General features: G+C 37.5%; 1 pseudogene across 1 annotated transcript in view; it reads right to left on the bottom strand.

The window, feature by feature from the left end:
- Positions 1-1,702: 1,702 nt before the first annotated feature.
- LOC308510418 (large ribosomal subunit protein uL6-like) overlaps positions 1,703-16,421 on the bottom strand; it is a 61,774-nt pseudogene continuing 47,055 nt past the window's right edge. The window contains exon 4 of the transcript in view: positions 1,703-2,346. The product of the transcript in view is annotated as a large ribosomal subunit protein uL6-like (transcript). The remainder of the gene's footprint in view (positions 2,347-16,421) is intronic.

Genomic DNA, 16,421 nt, shown 5'->3' with positions numbered 1-16,421 from the left:
TTCTGCACCTCTTCACATCTCTTTCATTCTTTTCTCCCTCTACAGACAAGCTTTTCTGCTATATATTACTTCCTAGTTCTGGCAGCCAGGAGAGAGGGACAAAGCTTCTGAATCCCAACTTCAGCCCTGGCTTAGAAAAGAGAGTCATTTGGATGAGCTCTCATTACCTGTCTGCCCTGATGGATGACAGCAAGAATGGGACTAAGGTCTTTTCTATAATTAGGCCTGGTTATGGGGAAGGTAATTGTTAGAGAAGGGGGATTGGTGGTGCATGGGTTGGACAAACATCCTGATAATGTTACCATACAAAATTACCAAATTTTCAACATTTTTTATATCTGTGACCCGAGTGACTTCAACATTAATGTAAAAAATCAGAAAGGATAATATTTTTATCAATAATGATTGTAGTCAAAAGATTTCTTTTTCTGCTCTATCATTTCTCTTTTTCCCTATTGATTAAGAAAGAACTTAGACTGTAAGGTTTCCCAGCAATCTTCTCCTTCATATAAGCTCTTTCTATAAGCTCAGTCTACCAAATTTGGTTTTATTTTATTTTTTTCTTCTCTGAATATGCATGCCTAGTTTAGACTACCAGCTTTTGCCAAGAAAACCTTTTGGGGGCAATCAAATATAGTGGGAGTGGTGGTGACTAAGTAGCCTCAAATTCAATGGACTCTGCTAAAACTGACTTAATATTAGGTTGGTGCAAAAGTAGTATGTCCCCAAGTAATTGAAAATAATGTACAATTATAGGAACTCCCCCAAAGAGAAGAAATCTAGTGAGAGGAAAAACTAGAGCAAATACTCTTAATTTTGACTATTCAGTGACAGTCTGGTGGATGGTATTTACCTTTCCTTTAGCCAGGATTTTTATCCATAGTCAGCGCATCACAAAAGGATAAGCTGATTCTACACTGTGATCTATCTTTCTACAAGAAAGTGGCGTTGCTGCTTAAGGGGAAGACCTCTCTTTTCATGAACTAGAATTAGTCATCTTATTTCTTACCTTATCAGTCTCTCAATAGTAATGTTCAAACGGAAATCTACTGGGGTTTTTTTTGCTGGGATGGACCTTCCTGTCCAGCCATGCAGCTACTTTCATTTGATAATTACATAATTGTTATGGAAATTCCCTTTTAAAAGAATTACTTAAGAACATTCTGTAACATTTCTGCCTAGACTTAAAGAATACATCTATCACACCAAGAATAAATGATGTTGTGAAATTGCTTTTCTGTGATATTGTTGCCTTTAGAAAGAAATTAAAGCAATGTTTTAGTAGCCTATTGCTTCACAGAATAAGCATCATGTTTGTCATTATTCATGGATGGATTTTGTCTTTTTGACAACAGAATTCCTCCCATGATAGCTAAATTGTTTTAATTACTTAAAATGTCACCATACAAAAGGTGGTACAACTGTAATTTCCTCATCTTTAATCCAAATGATGCACCAAAACTGAGAAAAACAAGTCTGTGGATATTGGAGATTCACAAGCAAGTGAAAAGTGGAGAATAAAAATGAAAGAATGAGTCATAAAATACATTTGTTAGATAAAATCCATTTATCCTTATGAATGATATTTCTTTTTCCCTTTTTTTCCCCAACACCCAACTTTCGTTTCTTCTTTAAAATATCACAAATAAGTCTAAGGAATCACCTGACATCTTGGTGTTTCTGTAGCTGGACAACTTAGATCTTATTCGTCAGCCTGCTGAACTGTTCCTTTTTCAGAAACATAGATACCATCAAAAATTTTTCTCAGATCCTTGTTTTTAACTGTTGTGACTTGTTGAATCAAAGCAGCTGAATTTGATACAAGCTCAATGTCATTTCCTTCAAGAATTAACTTATCTTTCTGGGCTTGAGATACTGAACAAGTAACACCTGACCTCTTTGAATCCTGAGGATGTATTTTTCGCCCAAGAAATTTCAGATTTCAACAAGAGAACCATTCTCTTGAATAACTCCGTTAATAGGGAAGTGAGCACACACAAACCTTATCTTGTAACAGAAGCCCCATATAGTAACACCCTTGAACCTGTCCTGTACATGACTACAGACAGTGCAAACAGTAGCCGATTCCTTTTGATTTCCCCACGGTTTGTCAACCTGGAGCTTCTTTTTCTTCCTAAGAGACTGAGCTCTACATTGATGTAATAGGAGTCCCTCCACAGGGTGCCTCTGGGACCACAATTACAGTGGTCCTTTCAGACCATATTTTGTGGTCCGCATTTTCTGGAATGTCCACGGTCTGATTGCTGAGAATGGTCTTTATCCTCACAATAGATGCAGGAAAGAGATGAATATTTCTAACATAGTTCAAGTAAACTGATAAAAGGTCTTTGATAGAATAATAAAGACTATGTAGAAGGTTCAGATAGGGGTCCCTGCTCTGTCTTCTTCCTAATTTTCTTTAATAGCTAATCCATTGTTGAAAAAAATGGGAAGGACTCACTGATAAACCTTCATTATTTTCTCAGAAGGAGAGAATTATAAGCTCTTCTCAGAACACTTGCTTTGGTCAGATGAGTTTGGGGATCAGTATTGTATACACACCCCGTGATTTCAGCCACGACCCAGGCCTCTTCTTAAGTGTCAGTCCCACACATTCAGCTACCTTTCTAACACGTCCTCCTGGAAGTTCCACAGGGAATTCAAACTCCAAAACTGAATTCATAGTTTTTTCTCTCCGTAACTGCTTTCTTCCATTAATTTCTTGCCAATTGTCCTATTGCCTCAGTCAGAAAACGGGTATTCATTCCATATAGTACCTCTCTCTCTTTGTCACCTCCCCACCCACCTTGATGGAAGTCATCCAGTTCTTATCTCATGCCTTTGTGCTCCCTATGACACTCTCTTTTTCTCCCTTGTGAATCAGGCCACTGTCCAGGTTCTGGCTTATTTAGCCTGCATTCCTTCTCCTCCTCTTCCTCTAATTCCTCTTGCACACTGTTGACACAGATTTCATACACAAATCCGCCCCAGCAGGTCCTCTAAAATATTTAGATGGTTCCTCTTCAGGGTAAAGTTCCTACCTCCACTCTTTCCCCGTCACACTCCCTATCTCCCTTCCACGAACCCGGTGCTTCTCAAGTTCCCTGAAGCTGATGCTCTCTTTCCATCACTGTAAGTGCTGTTTTACTGAAAGCACCTTTCCCTTCCTTGTGTGATTGGCCAATTCCTTCTCAGTCAAGGCTCAGCCCTTGCATAAACTTTCTGACACTTCTGTCTCCATCTTTTTCTGAATTATATGCCTCTCCTTTATGCTTCCTAAACACAGCTCTGACATAACACGAACAGGCAATAGGATACTCTGTAGCTGAGAGATTATTGCCACCTAGAATCAAACAGATCTGGGTTTGAATCATGACTCTACCATTTACTTATTAAATCAAAATCCCAAAATATAATTTCATCTCAATATACCTCAGTTGTTTACTTGCTATTAATTGCATTAATAATACCTGCCATATGGAGTCTATGTAAGTTTTTAGTAAAAGTAAATAAAGCATAAAATAATAGTGCCTGGTATGATAGGGAGATATTGTCTGATCTCCCCCTTAACCATTGTTGTATGTGTTCTCCATAGGGTTCTCAGGTCTGGAACAGAAATGGCCCTCAGATATGCTGATAAGATGTCAGCATTTGACATTGTTGCCAAATTTCTCCTAAAATACACTCTCCTGTCTTGGATTTCTTTACACAATTCTCATCTAGGTTCCTCCTATCCTTCTGGCTACTATTTACCATATATATATTTGCTGTGGATTTCTGATGTATGGTGGGGGGAACCTTTTCCTCTACCCTCTTAGGTTCAGTTTTGGAGGATGGCAAATTAAATTGGCAAAAGACCGATTCAGAGGAGGAAAAGCATAAAAATTTATTTTTCATTTTACATGCATGGAGTCATCACAGAAAAGAAGTGAGAACTCAAGGACGCAGTTAGACTTGGTGGCTTCAATACCATTTTAACAAAGCTTAATAAATTATGGGAAGGTGACTAGGAAATGTATGGTAAATACTGGTTGTTTAATAAGGTTTGTTACTCAAAGTCATCTCTTTTTATCTCTGGTCTTCTTGGTACGGAAGCAGTGAAACACCTTTACCAATAGAAATTTATGTTACCTGTATGAAGGGAATCTTATTCCCTGCTTTAGGCAAAAGGGAGGAGGACAGAGAGCTCCTCCTACGTCTGCTGTTTCTCAGTTTCCTTCAGTTCAAAATAATCCTTACTCCAAAATGGCATGTTTTGGGGTGGCATATTCTGATCCACTTCATATATTTACCCTTTCAGTGTTATTGTTAATCAAGCCCTGTCCTAATCCTCTTTCTTCTAACTCATTCTCTCCTTCTAGAGTTTCTTAAAGTTTAATTGACCAACTATGTAAGAGTCACCTGCCTCTCCTTTCCTGGATACATGCAGGGTAAGAGTAGTGTGAGTTGGAGGGAGATGGGATCATGGATTTGCATTTTTAGCAAGTTCTTCAAATGAACCTTGGACAACTTGCACTTGAAATTTTGGTTAGACATTTCATTCTCTCCTGTGGCTTTCATAACCACACATCTGCTAAAGATTTCACATTTCTCTCCTCCTCCCAGACCCTGGTATTGGACTTCCAACCCATATAGGCCACAATCTCTTTGGCATTTCCCTTTGGAAGCTTTTCAGGTAACAGGTTCAAAAGTAAAATTTTCAGACTCCTCTGCTGAGTGTTTCTTATCTTAAAGGAAGCGACATCTACCCAAACGCACAAACCTAGGGTCAGCCCTCTCCTCCCTCTTACTTCCTGGACTCCAGCACTAAAATGCATGTCATACCTTGTAAATCTTTATATTTCTCTCTAACCTCATTCTGTACACCACAGTTATCTGAGTTTCTGTAAAGGGCTCTTAACTAATCTTGTGGTATCCACAGTAAATAGTAATGAAGTATGGACTCTGAAGTCTGACTTCTAGGTTTCAAAATCCCTGCTTGTTGATACCTTGATTAGCCTCAGTTTCTTCTTCTATGAGATGGGGATACAATAGTTTTTACCTCAAAGGGTTTTCCTGAGGATTACGCAAGGTAATGTGTATAAAGCTCTTTGTATTGTGTGGGGCACATAGGAAGCTCACAAGTGTTAGTTGTTGCTCTGATCCACTGCTACGCCCTTGAGCCCACCGACCACCCAACATCAGTGATCTTTTAAAAGTGCAAATCAAATTACATTTCTACTAAAAACTTTTCAGTGGCTTAGAGGCATCTTTAGAATATTGACCTTTACAAAGCTTTCATGACCTTCTGTGATCTGATTAGCTATAAAGCCCAAATGCTATCTTTTATTACCCTTCCTTTTGATTTTTTTCTCAGCAGTTCTGGATTTCTTTCATTGCTTAAATATATCACCCTCTCTTTTGCATCCAGGCTTATGCATTTACAGTTCTTTCTTGTCTGGCATATAGTCCTGCCACTCACTTCACTCTTTAGAGGATTCTACTCTTTCATCATTTTTTGTATTTGTTTGTTTTAGTTTTTACTCTAACAGGTTTGCTTGTTTTTTTTTTTGTTTTTTTTTTTTTTTTGGTGTGGGGATACTTCCCTGGGGTCAGAGCCTTCCTTTGGATTCATTTTTTCCTTTTTGTAGCATTCATCACAATTGTAAATTTTCTTCAGCCATTATTCCCATGTTTCACTTTGATGATGGGTAACATATCTGTCCTCTTCAGGGTTATGTTCCCCAACGCACACAATGTTGAAGACACTCAGTAATATTCATTAACTGAATGAATATTATGATCAAGGTATTGGCAATTTGCCATTTGTCCTTTGCACATTTATTTTCTCTTAAACATTAAATCAAAATTTTATTTTCTCTAGAGTTTTCTTTGGTTATTAGATTTGAATTAGTATTAAGAACAATTGAACGATGTTCTAAAAATCCTGACATTTTTCTCAGAAATGTCTACATCTGCAAAATTTTTCTTAGAAAATGAGTTTCCAAGAATGAGACATTTTAGATGTTGAGTAAATTATTTAATAAAATTGAGTGTTCTTGATTATGAAAACAATTTAAAAATAATGTACAGTAAGTACATAGCTATTCCATTTAATATGCAAAACTGTTTTCAGACATATTTTATCCTCAAAAAGAGATATTAGGTTTTGTTTGGATAGGACTAAGTATTTTCTAAAATGTATTTTAATGATGGTTTGACTTTTTCTAGTATTTAATATGATAGTTTATATAGAGAGAATTGATCAGTTCTGTAAGCTAATGGAAAATTTGGGGTCTATTGTATTGAAAGCATCAGGGTCCCTTAGCTTGTTTCATGTTTTACTTATTGTGTATGTGTTTTGTTTTGTTTTAAACAGTAAAGAGAATATTTAGCCTTTTCTTCCTCCAGACTTGTAGCAGGTCATCAAATTTGTCCACAGCTGTTCTTTTCATCATTTTGTTGCTTGCTCCACCCTTTTTAAAAAAATCCCTTCATTTGTCTCACACAGTTCATTAGAACCCAGCCTTTTAATTAGTTACAGTCTCTTGGACCCTGACCTTCCAAGTCAGCACCCAAATTGCCTCTACGATTTATAGCCCAGGATGAGAGCTATAAATAGCTCATTTCTATCTACATTTAAGTTTCAAGAAAAGAATAAAATGGAGTGTTGCTGTGGATAAGGGTTGGTGAGGAATGCAATTCTTGTAGGACTGCTAACCAGCTGCTAGACAGAAAATATTATGAGGAAAGAAAATTTGAGCTCTAGGTCTCCACTGTTTGTACACTGTCACACATCTTGATACTTGTGATTCTAATATCATTTATTTCACAGAGTCTCTCTGTGCCTTGCATATGAGCTCTTCTCTGAGGATGTGTATAGGTGTGTTTGAAATGGAGAATCTGCATGTGAACATGAATAAGTGATGTGTGATAACCCTGTCCAGTAAGTTGTGAGGTGGTGTCCAAACCCAAACCTTCCTGACAGTAGAGTCTGTTCACTTTCCAGGTACCTCGCTGCTTCCCTTCAACATGCAGAGCAAGACTACTCTGTTCCAAGTGGCTGATTTCATAAACGATCCTTCCTATTTTATGTTTATTGCAGCTCTCTGCCACACTAAGTAGCATGAATGCTACTCATGCAGTAGCATGCATGAAAGTCCTCCGTTGACTTTTCCCACTATTCCACACCTCCCTTCAGCGTTTGGGAGGTTGGCTTCCTTGAAGGCATCGCATTATCAAAGTACTCTTTCCATTAAGGGATAAATCTACTAAGAACCAGCTTTGTTCATAATAAAGTAGTCTATTTTTTTACAAGGTATAAAATGAGGGAAGGCCTTAGCCAAAAACATGTCCACATAAATCCCGTCAATAAATATTTGTTCCTTAGGCTATACAAGTCACCTAAAACTATATAATTTCCCTGGGAGGGTTAACACTTCTTGCTGCTATTTAGCATAAACTGAATGTTTTAGTCAATAGCTTTCCTTCTCCCAATCAGCTGAGATCAGCTTTCCTGAATGAAGGTAAATATTAATGTGCTATGGGGTAGAATAAAGGGAGTGGGAAGGGAAAAATAGTTGGAGGTGGGTGGTACTGTGACTTCCATTTTGGAGTACAGCCCGATCTAGGGAAGGCCATTCTGAAACAAATTCTATTTTCTTGTAAAACTGCCAGGAGTTGGCAAAATCTGCTGCACCTTTAGAGCAGGTAAGATGAGACACAAGGAAGATGGCTCAGTCTCTGTGTTGGAGATAAAGTGTTTCCCAGTTTGGGGGAGGGCAGTCCCTGAACTCTGTAAAAGTGATAATTGCATTCCCATCTTCACCCACTAGTTTTGCTGCGGCAAAAATGCTTCCATCTGAGCATATTTTTGTTTCATTCTTTCTAAGTCCTATCAGTCTTGGTGAGAAATTGCTAGGTTGCATGCTACCCGCTCAACCTGGCTTAGGAATTTTCTATGGAGCATCCTCGTGGCTCTCATGAAAGAAAATTGCAGGACATATAGCTGGCCTCATGTGAACTGGCTGGACATTGGTCAGGAACTGGCTTTCTTTCTCTCCTATTCTTGGGCCACCTAGTTTCTTCTTGTCTCAGCTTCTCTCTTGGAGTCAGCTATATTTTTTGGTCTCTGGAGACTAATTTCCTATAAACATTTCCAAAATTCTATGTAGGAAAGGTTAAAGACAACACTCTGTGGTGGTTGTGGCCGGAGTGTTATGGGACTTATACAGAAACTTTGAGCAAACTTTTAAATTAAGACTGTGTATTGATTTTGGATGAGATGGGGGCCCAGTGAAGCCACCCATCCACACACCAACACCCCCCTCCCATGCATTTGGCCTATTTGTGAGTAGCCTGGCAGATGACTTAATGCACCCTTTCAGTGTCCTGATTCCAAATTCCTAGGCCAGATAATATACTTTCCCCAGCTTCTGTTTTCATCTGGTAAAAAAAACATCAGTGCTCAACCTGTTGTTAATAGTTCCTTCCTCTTCCTGCCTGTGTTTCAGCCCAAATCAAGAAAAACTGGCACTAGGCTTCAAGTGAACAGCTTTCTGTAATAGAAAAAAGCTTGGGGCTTATACCCTTCTAGATGTTATCTTATCACCTTGGTATTCCTTTTTTGTACATGTGAAAGTCAAAGCATGAAAAGCAAAACAAAAGTACCCACTGGGAAAAGCTTTCCTCAAATCCCTTGAACCAGACATCTCCCATTTCCTTTGCTTAAGCTCATTTCCTGACAGACAGCCTTATGCCTTTCTGAAGTCTTTTATTTCAGTTTACTAAAAAACAAGTAGCTCTCTGCAAGCCCTTTGCTTGCTGACATCATCTTTGGAAGGTAGTTTCTGAGACTTTTCATCTATGTGAATTCTTTGATGGGGTTCAATTTTCTACATACACGTCTATAATTCTAGAGGAATTATTCATTGATACTTTTCAAATTTTTGAAATACAATTGTCAGCAAAGTTATATGCCTTATTTTCAGATTTTATTCTTAAACACCAAGAAAAATATCGAACCTTTGCCCACTTACTCTAAGGAAACTGCTTTTCTCCCTCTGTAGCTTCTGAGAGACAAGCAGACTAATTTATTTTTTATTTTTAAATTTGTATCTGTGCATAAAGTTGGATATTGATTGGTGATATTTCTGAGAAGTCTTCCAATAAGGTTTGACATGCTCGTTGTCTCCTTTTTTCCTTTCTCCTTGTGCCATGCTTTTCCATTTCAGTCATTTACCTAAACTTATTTCTTATAACCTTAGATAACTTCATCCAGAACTCATTTTTCTGGGTTTTCTCTTTTCAGTAAATCAAATAAAACCTCTATCTGCAGTTTAGGCCAAAATGTGTGTGATCATTCAAAACAAAACAACACTAAACCACACACGCAGGCTATAGCTCTGGCTGGTTTCCAGGTTCCATAGCCAGACAATGGAGGCCCCAGCCCACAGGAGGGGGGGTGGGTGGGAGAAAGCCTGCCTTGCCCTCTTTGGAGTGTCAGAACCCTAGGCAGGGTCAACAGCAGGTTGAGGCTGGGAATGAGATAGACTGATTGTTTCGCAAATGGTTGGTGATAAATATCTGACATGGCCTGTTTCACTTATACTTCAATTAAAAATGAATTAAATTTGGTAGTACATGCTTAGAAATCCATTTTACAAGTTTATTTTTTTCCCTCATAGAGCAGTTCAAACTAGACTGTGACCAATTTGGGAACAACTAGAGCCAAACAAGGAATGGTTTAGTAGGAAGCTAAAAATAGATGTCTGCCTTTAGATTTTTTTTCATGTTTATTTTCAAAAAACTTGCCAGCGTACTTGGGATTATAGTTTAAAGACTAAATTCGTCAAATAAAACAATGAAAAATGCACGGATTAGCATTTTATTGCATAAAAAAGTAATTGCTGTTTTCTGTATTTGGATTTCTGAATTCTTATAGTGTCTCAGCAATTGTGTATCAATGTTGGCAAGAGATTGACAAAAGTGAAGAGGACTGATATATGAGAACTATACATGCCTAAAGTTGTATTTTTGAGGTGACATTTTAATTTAAAACACTAACATATAAATTCAGTTTACTATATGTTATTTCAGTTACTCCTCCAAATAACCCCCACGATTCCTAGAATGTACAATCCACAAATGTGGGGGATCTTGGATTACTAACCATGGCATCCACAGACCATATCCATGCTTCTCAGCTCAGATATGAAAACCTCTCCAAGAGGGAAAGGGTGAGAAATCGCCTACCCATTGAAAGAGAACCTGCCAAAGCTGTGCTGGTGCTTCACATACATAATTTCATCTCATAACATGGCCTCCTCCCACCTTCTCCTCTCCCCAGAGTTAGGAATTTTTATCTCATTTTACAGATGAGCAAACCGAGGCTCAGATAAGACCTACCCATTCTTACAGAATGTATCTTTTTTTCTTTTTTATGCTAAACCACAACACCACAAAAATTATATCTTGAAAATTGCACAGCTTCTAATTGGCAGACCTAGTACATCTGTCCACAGGTTACATCTCCATTACAGTCCCCTTGTTTTACTGCATGTCACCTGTTTGTTGTATTTTTTAAACCTACCTTTTTGCAAATATGGAATAATTGGGAGACACTGTTTAAGACTGGGCTGGAATAGACAGGAAGAATTTAGATTTTGACTTGGGAGATCTGGCAAGGGTCTGGAAGGAAGACCTGCATAACCTCCCAGTAGGATTGTAAAGAGTCGAACAACAGCATATAGTCCCCAGGTTGGCACGGCTAACAGCAAGGTGGGAAAACAGGATATAGCTTTTAGGATCCCTGTGTTCTTGCTTCTGCCTTCCTCACTGCTTTCCCTGTTGGCGAGATACTCATTCTTTGAGATCCACTCCTTTGTCATCCTCCTTTTATCTTTTCTCTTCACATTTTAAAGAGTAACCATGCCCCAATCTTTTAAAGAAAAGTAGGGCCTGCTGACTTGAGTTTGGAGCAAGGTGAGCATCTGGGGAGAGAGATTCACAGGTCTCGTGTATCAACAACATGTGTTGACTTGGATATCCTGTTCCAGTTTAAGGGTGACTTGGTAACTTTACAAAAACATCTACTCTAGGTTATTTCTACCATATGAATGTGAGTCAGGTGGGGTGGGGGGGTAGAGGTGGGGTAGGGGAGGGAACGCTATACTGATACAACAGGAGGAAAACACCAGGCATGGAGTAAGACAGACTAGGTTTTCTTTGAGAAAGGAGGTCTGCATGACCTGAGAAAAAAAACAAGAGACAATGAAAATTTTAGGTACAGCTTTTGCTTAAGTTTTGAACTTACACAGAAAGAAGTTGGGTTTGGCCTGGAGGAGGAACAAAAAGGAATATTCTAGTTATCTACAGCAGAATTGTTTCTAACAGAAATACATTGGAAAATCTTGAAATCCTTACTATGTGTTCATTTTCTTTTCTATTTTGTTTTTTTATTGTATAGTTAACATATTTCATTCCGAATACAAATTTGACCTAAAATATTAATAATTCTGGACTTCTTGTTTTGTATTTAAGAGAAACTATATAATACTAATTGAATTCACACATGCATACACACACATACTTCTTTTTAATAAACATAAGGGAGTGAATGAAAAAGACGGGGGTTTTATTTTGGCCCTCACTTAGAACTTTTTTTTTTTTTTATCAAAGGATGACAGGTTCTCCAGCCACACCCACCCAGGAAGTCTCTTAAAAATATTGATAAAGTCGTTGCTGCAGACACATCCTTAGGTAAAGGGAAATCAGCACATTGCTGGTGTAAGAAATTTGTATTTTATGGAATAAAAAAGATATTTTCTTTATGTACAAGGTCTAGCAACATATTAGAAAATGTGTACGGGTAATTTCATTAATATACACTTTTTAAAATTGCCAAAGCCAGGTAGCTTCTGATTTTACTCAACTTCACTGAACTCCTCTAGGACATTTTGACTCCTGCAAATAGATTAATTGGGTGGAGAAATTTACAGACCTCATTTTGGTGAAATAAAAAATAAAATAAAAAATTAAAGTATGAATAATTATCCAAAGCCAAGTATTTTGAAGTATCTCCTGTGACTAGATTATAAAACAAGTACAGATTAAAAACAAATGTGCCTCTAAATCCATCTGCAGCTGCCATTGCAAGGGAGGTTTTGAACAAAAGGTTTCAGTTCAGTGGAAAAAATTGGTTATTAGCTGATTATCATCTCTTCATTTAAACATAAAAAGACTGTGAATCCAGCCTGCATATTTTTCAGTTGGTTTACAGGCTTGCTTACACTCTTAAACTTCTTCAATCAAAAATTCTCTTCATGGGGCCGGCCCGGTGCTCAGGCGGTTAGAGCTCCATGCTCCTAACTCCGAAGGCTGCCGGTTCGATTCCCATGTGGACCAGTGGGCTCTTAACCACAAGGCTGCCAGTTCAATTCCTCGAGTCCCGCAAGGGATGATGGGCAGCACCCCCTGCAACTAAAATTGAACACGGCACCTTGAGCTGAGCTACCGCTGAGCTCCTGAATGGCTCAGTTGATTGGAGCGTGTCCTCTCCACGGCAAGGTTGTTGGTTCACTCCTGCAAGGGATGATGGGCTGCGCCCCCTGCAATTAGCAATGGCAACTGGACCTGGAGCTGAGCTGCGCCCTCTACAACTAAGACTGAAAGGACAACTTGAAGCTGAATGGCACCCTCCACAACTAAGATTGCAAGGACAACAACTTGACTTGGAAAAAAGTCCTGGAAGTATATACTGTTCCCCAATAAAGTCCTGTTCCCCTTCCCCAATAAAAATCTTAAAAAAAAAAAAAAAGACAATCATGTCTCTCTCCTTCCACCCTTGGAAAGTGAGGGGGAAAAAAAAATTTCTTCACTTTTTGACTTAATTGGTGTATCAGCCAGAGCTCTCCAGAGAAACATAACAAATAGAATGTATCTCTCTGTCTGTCTATCTCTTTATTGTGGAGTACAAAAAATAATTTTCTCTCTATTCTTTCAGGTTCTTAGCTGAGAGTTCCTTGTAATAAAAGACAGATTAACAGGGGGCAAAGAAATAGAATTTTAATAACAGGTATACTTCCTGTATACATGGGAGACACCCAGAAAAAATTGAGTAATTCCTCTAAATGGCCCAAGCCACCACCTTAAATACTATCTCTAGTGAAAGACAAAAGAAAGATGTTGAGGGAAAAGAAGCCAGTTATGGGAGGTTACTAGGAAAAGCAAAGTAATCAAGGGTTATGGTTGTTATGTGGATTTAAGTGAGTGCCATCTCTGTTCATAAGAATTTCTAGAGATTTGGTCAGTCTCCTCTTGCTACTACTGAGGGTGCTACCCTTAAAAATGGAGATTTCTCATATAAATATAAATGTCTCTTCTAAAGGGGTAACTTTTACTTCTTTTTTTTGAGCTTCTCCTATGTCTACAGTTTCTTAAAAATAACCAGCTCAAGACAATCCTTATGCCAAAGGCATATTTTGGGGTGGCAAATTTTGTTGCCCTTCACTACCTTTGAGAGATTTATTTCTTCATTTTAAGGAACTGATTTATAGGCTTAGAGAGGCTGGCAAGTTGAACACCGGCAGACTAGGCCACAGGCTGGAGACCCCAGGAAGAGTTGAAGTTGTTGCAGCTTGAGTCTGAAGATAGTGTTGAGGTAGAATTCCTTCTTTTGAGGGGGATGTCAGTCTGTTCTCTTAAGGCCTTCAACTAATTGGATGGGACCCAGCCTCATTATGGAGAATAACTTGCTTTACCCAGTGTACTAATTTAAAGGTTAATCTCATCTAAAAATACCTTCATAGCAACATCCGGGCTGGTATTGTACCCAGTATCTATGAACCCTGGCCTAGCCAAATTGACACATAAAATTAACTATCATAGTTATTTAATCTCTGAAGTTAGATACTCAAGTTAGATTCCCTGAAGAGAGAATGGATCAACACTGTAAAGGGGAATGAAGAAATTCCCCATGGGTTCTATGGCAGATAATATTAACTGCCTGTCCAGTAGTTAGTTTCACCCTTTTTAGAACTGCCAGATTTAGTAAGTAAAAAATATATATATAGTATAAGTATGTATGGGGCTTACTTACATGAAAACTTTATTCATTTATGTGAAATTTAAGCTGAACTGCATGTCCTCTATTTTTTCCCTCTAATTATGTATTTTTTAAAAAATAAGACTTTATTTTTCAGTGCGTTTACACAAAATTGAGAGGAAGGTAAAGAGGTTTTCCATATACTCCCAACCCCCTCACATGTGTAGTCTCTCCCATTTTCAGTATTACTCACCAGAACAGTACTTTTATTTATTTTTTTTTCACCAAGGATGGTGCGACATTGACATATCATAATCACCCAAAGTCCATAGTTTACCATAGGGTTCATTTTTGGTGTACATTCTATGTATGGGTTTGACAAAAGTATAATGACATATATTCATCATTATAGGATCATACAGAGTATTTTCACCACCCTAAAAATCCTCTGTGCTCTGCCGATCCACCCCCTACCCTCCCACCAGCAATCACTGATTTTTGAAATTTATTGTCTCCATAGCCTTTTGCCTTTTCCAGAAGACGTCCTGTATTTTCACTTAGTACTATCAAATTTTTTTTTTTGAGAGTGATTACATCTTGGTCAATATAAAATAGTGTTCCAGTCCCCAGCTTGGCTGGTAGTTGGACACACAATTGTGGCCAATGAAATACAATTAGAAATCAAATGATTAGCTTTTTCATTTTTGCTATCTGATCTTTGCATGTTCATACTTCTTTATGTCCAAGCAAAAATATAGTGTCTAGAGGAAGTGAGACTACCTTTGGACCATGAGAATGAGGGACATCTGTTAAAAATGGTAGTGCAGAAAGAAGGAGTCTGGCTTCTTGATGAGACTCTTGATTTGATGCACCAGACCTAAACTGCCCACTTTAGAATTTCCTATTATGTGAAATCATAAACCTTTTATTTGCTTAAGCCATTGTAGTTATGTTTCTGTTACATAAAACTACAAAGAAGTAGATTTCTATGAGTCTTTTGGAATCAAATTCAGGAAATGCTTTAGTTCGTTTCTCCAGGATATACCCTTTTTTTTTTTCCCCACTCTTCTTGTCTATTAAAAACAATCCTTTCTGTTTCCTGGTTCCTGAGTGAGTTGCAAGATAGATAGAATTATGTCTAAGCCAGTCTTGAGGAAATGATAGGGTTTTATCCTGTTTGTTTGTTTTTTCTTTCTCTTTCTCTTCTCTCTCTCTCTCTCTCTCTCTCTCTCTCTCTCTCTCTCTCTCTCTCTCTCTCTCTCTTTCTTTCTCTTTCTATACACTTGTGTACAGACATATGTGCTGCAGCATAGTTAATTTTGTCAACTACCGAAATAAGAGGATGGTTTACCCTTTATAAAACTGTGGAAGCAGAAAAAGGATTCCCTTTTATCTGCCCCAAATTGGTATCTTTAAATTCTGTTCCAAACTCGGTTGCTCTTTATCAGACCAAGTAAATTTAAGAAACAAGGTATAGTCAGCTATTTTTCCGAAAGACCTTGTGTAAAAGTAGGATTTAGTAATCCATAAGGCTGCACTTGGAACAAATGGGAAAAAGTATTGTTAATTATTTCTAGTAAATCAACTAGTAGCTACAAGTAAATTAGGGGCTTGAGTAACGTGTAAATGTGAGAAACATAAATACAGGTATTTCTGTATCTAAAAAAATTATGCAGCTCTCTCATGAGCACTGATGGAGCTTATATTTATCAGATAAAAAATAAATTTAGTGTAACTTCAAAGATACTTTTAGAAGCATAACCCCTGCGAAAGTCTTTATCATTCATGCATCCCTGACGCTCTGTTCATTTCAAAGGAATGTGTGAGTCACAAGAGTTTTTTGTAGCAAATAGAGGATTATGTCTGGTCTTTTGAGAACAACTATCGGTAGAAGGCATAGTGTCTCGTTTTTATATTGCCTAAAAAAGGAAACTGAAAATTACTTATATCTTCTGTTTTTATTATAACCAAACCATCCAAACTTTCTGAACCCTAATTTATCAGGATAAAAAAACAAAGATGGTCATGAATATAATCCATTACTGAGGGATGTTGAAATAAATAACAAGAGAAAAGATTAATATTCTTTGTGGAGAAAACAGATGTTCTAGCATATAAATTGTTTCATATTGTTTGTCAGGATATAGGAAACATATTTCTTTAGCAAATAAAACCATATTTGACAATAGTCAGGAAGTAGGTATATAAATCCCATCCCTGAAAGGAAATGCAAAAAAAGAATGTTTTAAAAGCAATTTGTTTTTTAGATAATGTATAGACCATTATTTTAATATAAATTACAAACACACACATAAACATATATATATATATACATATATGTGTGTGTGTGTGTGTATATATATATATATATATATATATATATATATACATACATATA

The sequence above is a fragment of the Rhinolophus hipposideros genome, assembly GCF_964194185.1.
Source record: "Rhinolophus hipposideros genome assembly, chromosome: 18".
Lineage (NCBI taxonomy): Eukaryota > Metazoa > Chordata > Mammalia > Chiroptera > Rhinolophidae > Rhinolophus > Rhinolophus hipposideros.
This window is presented reverse-complemented; position numbering and strand designations above follow the sequence as displayed.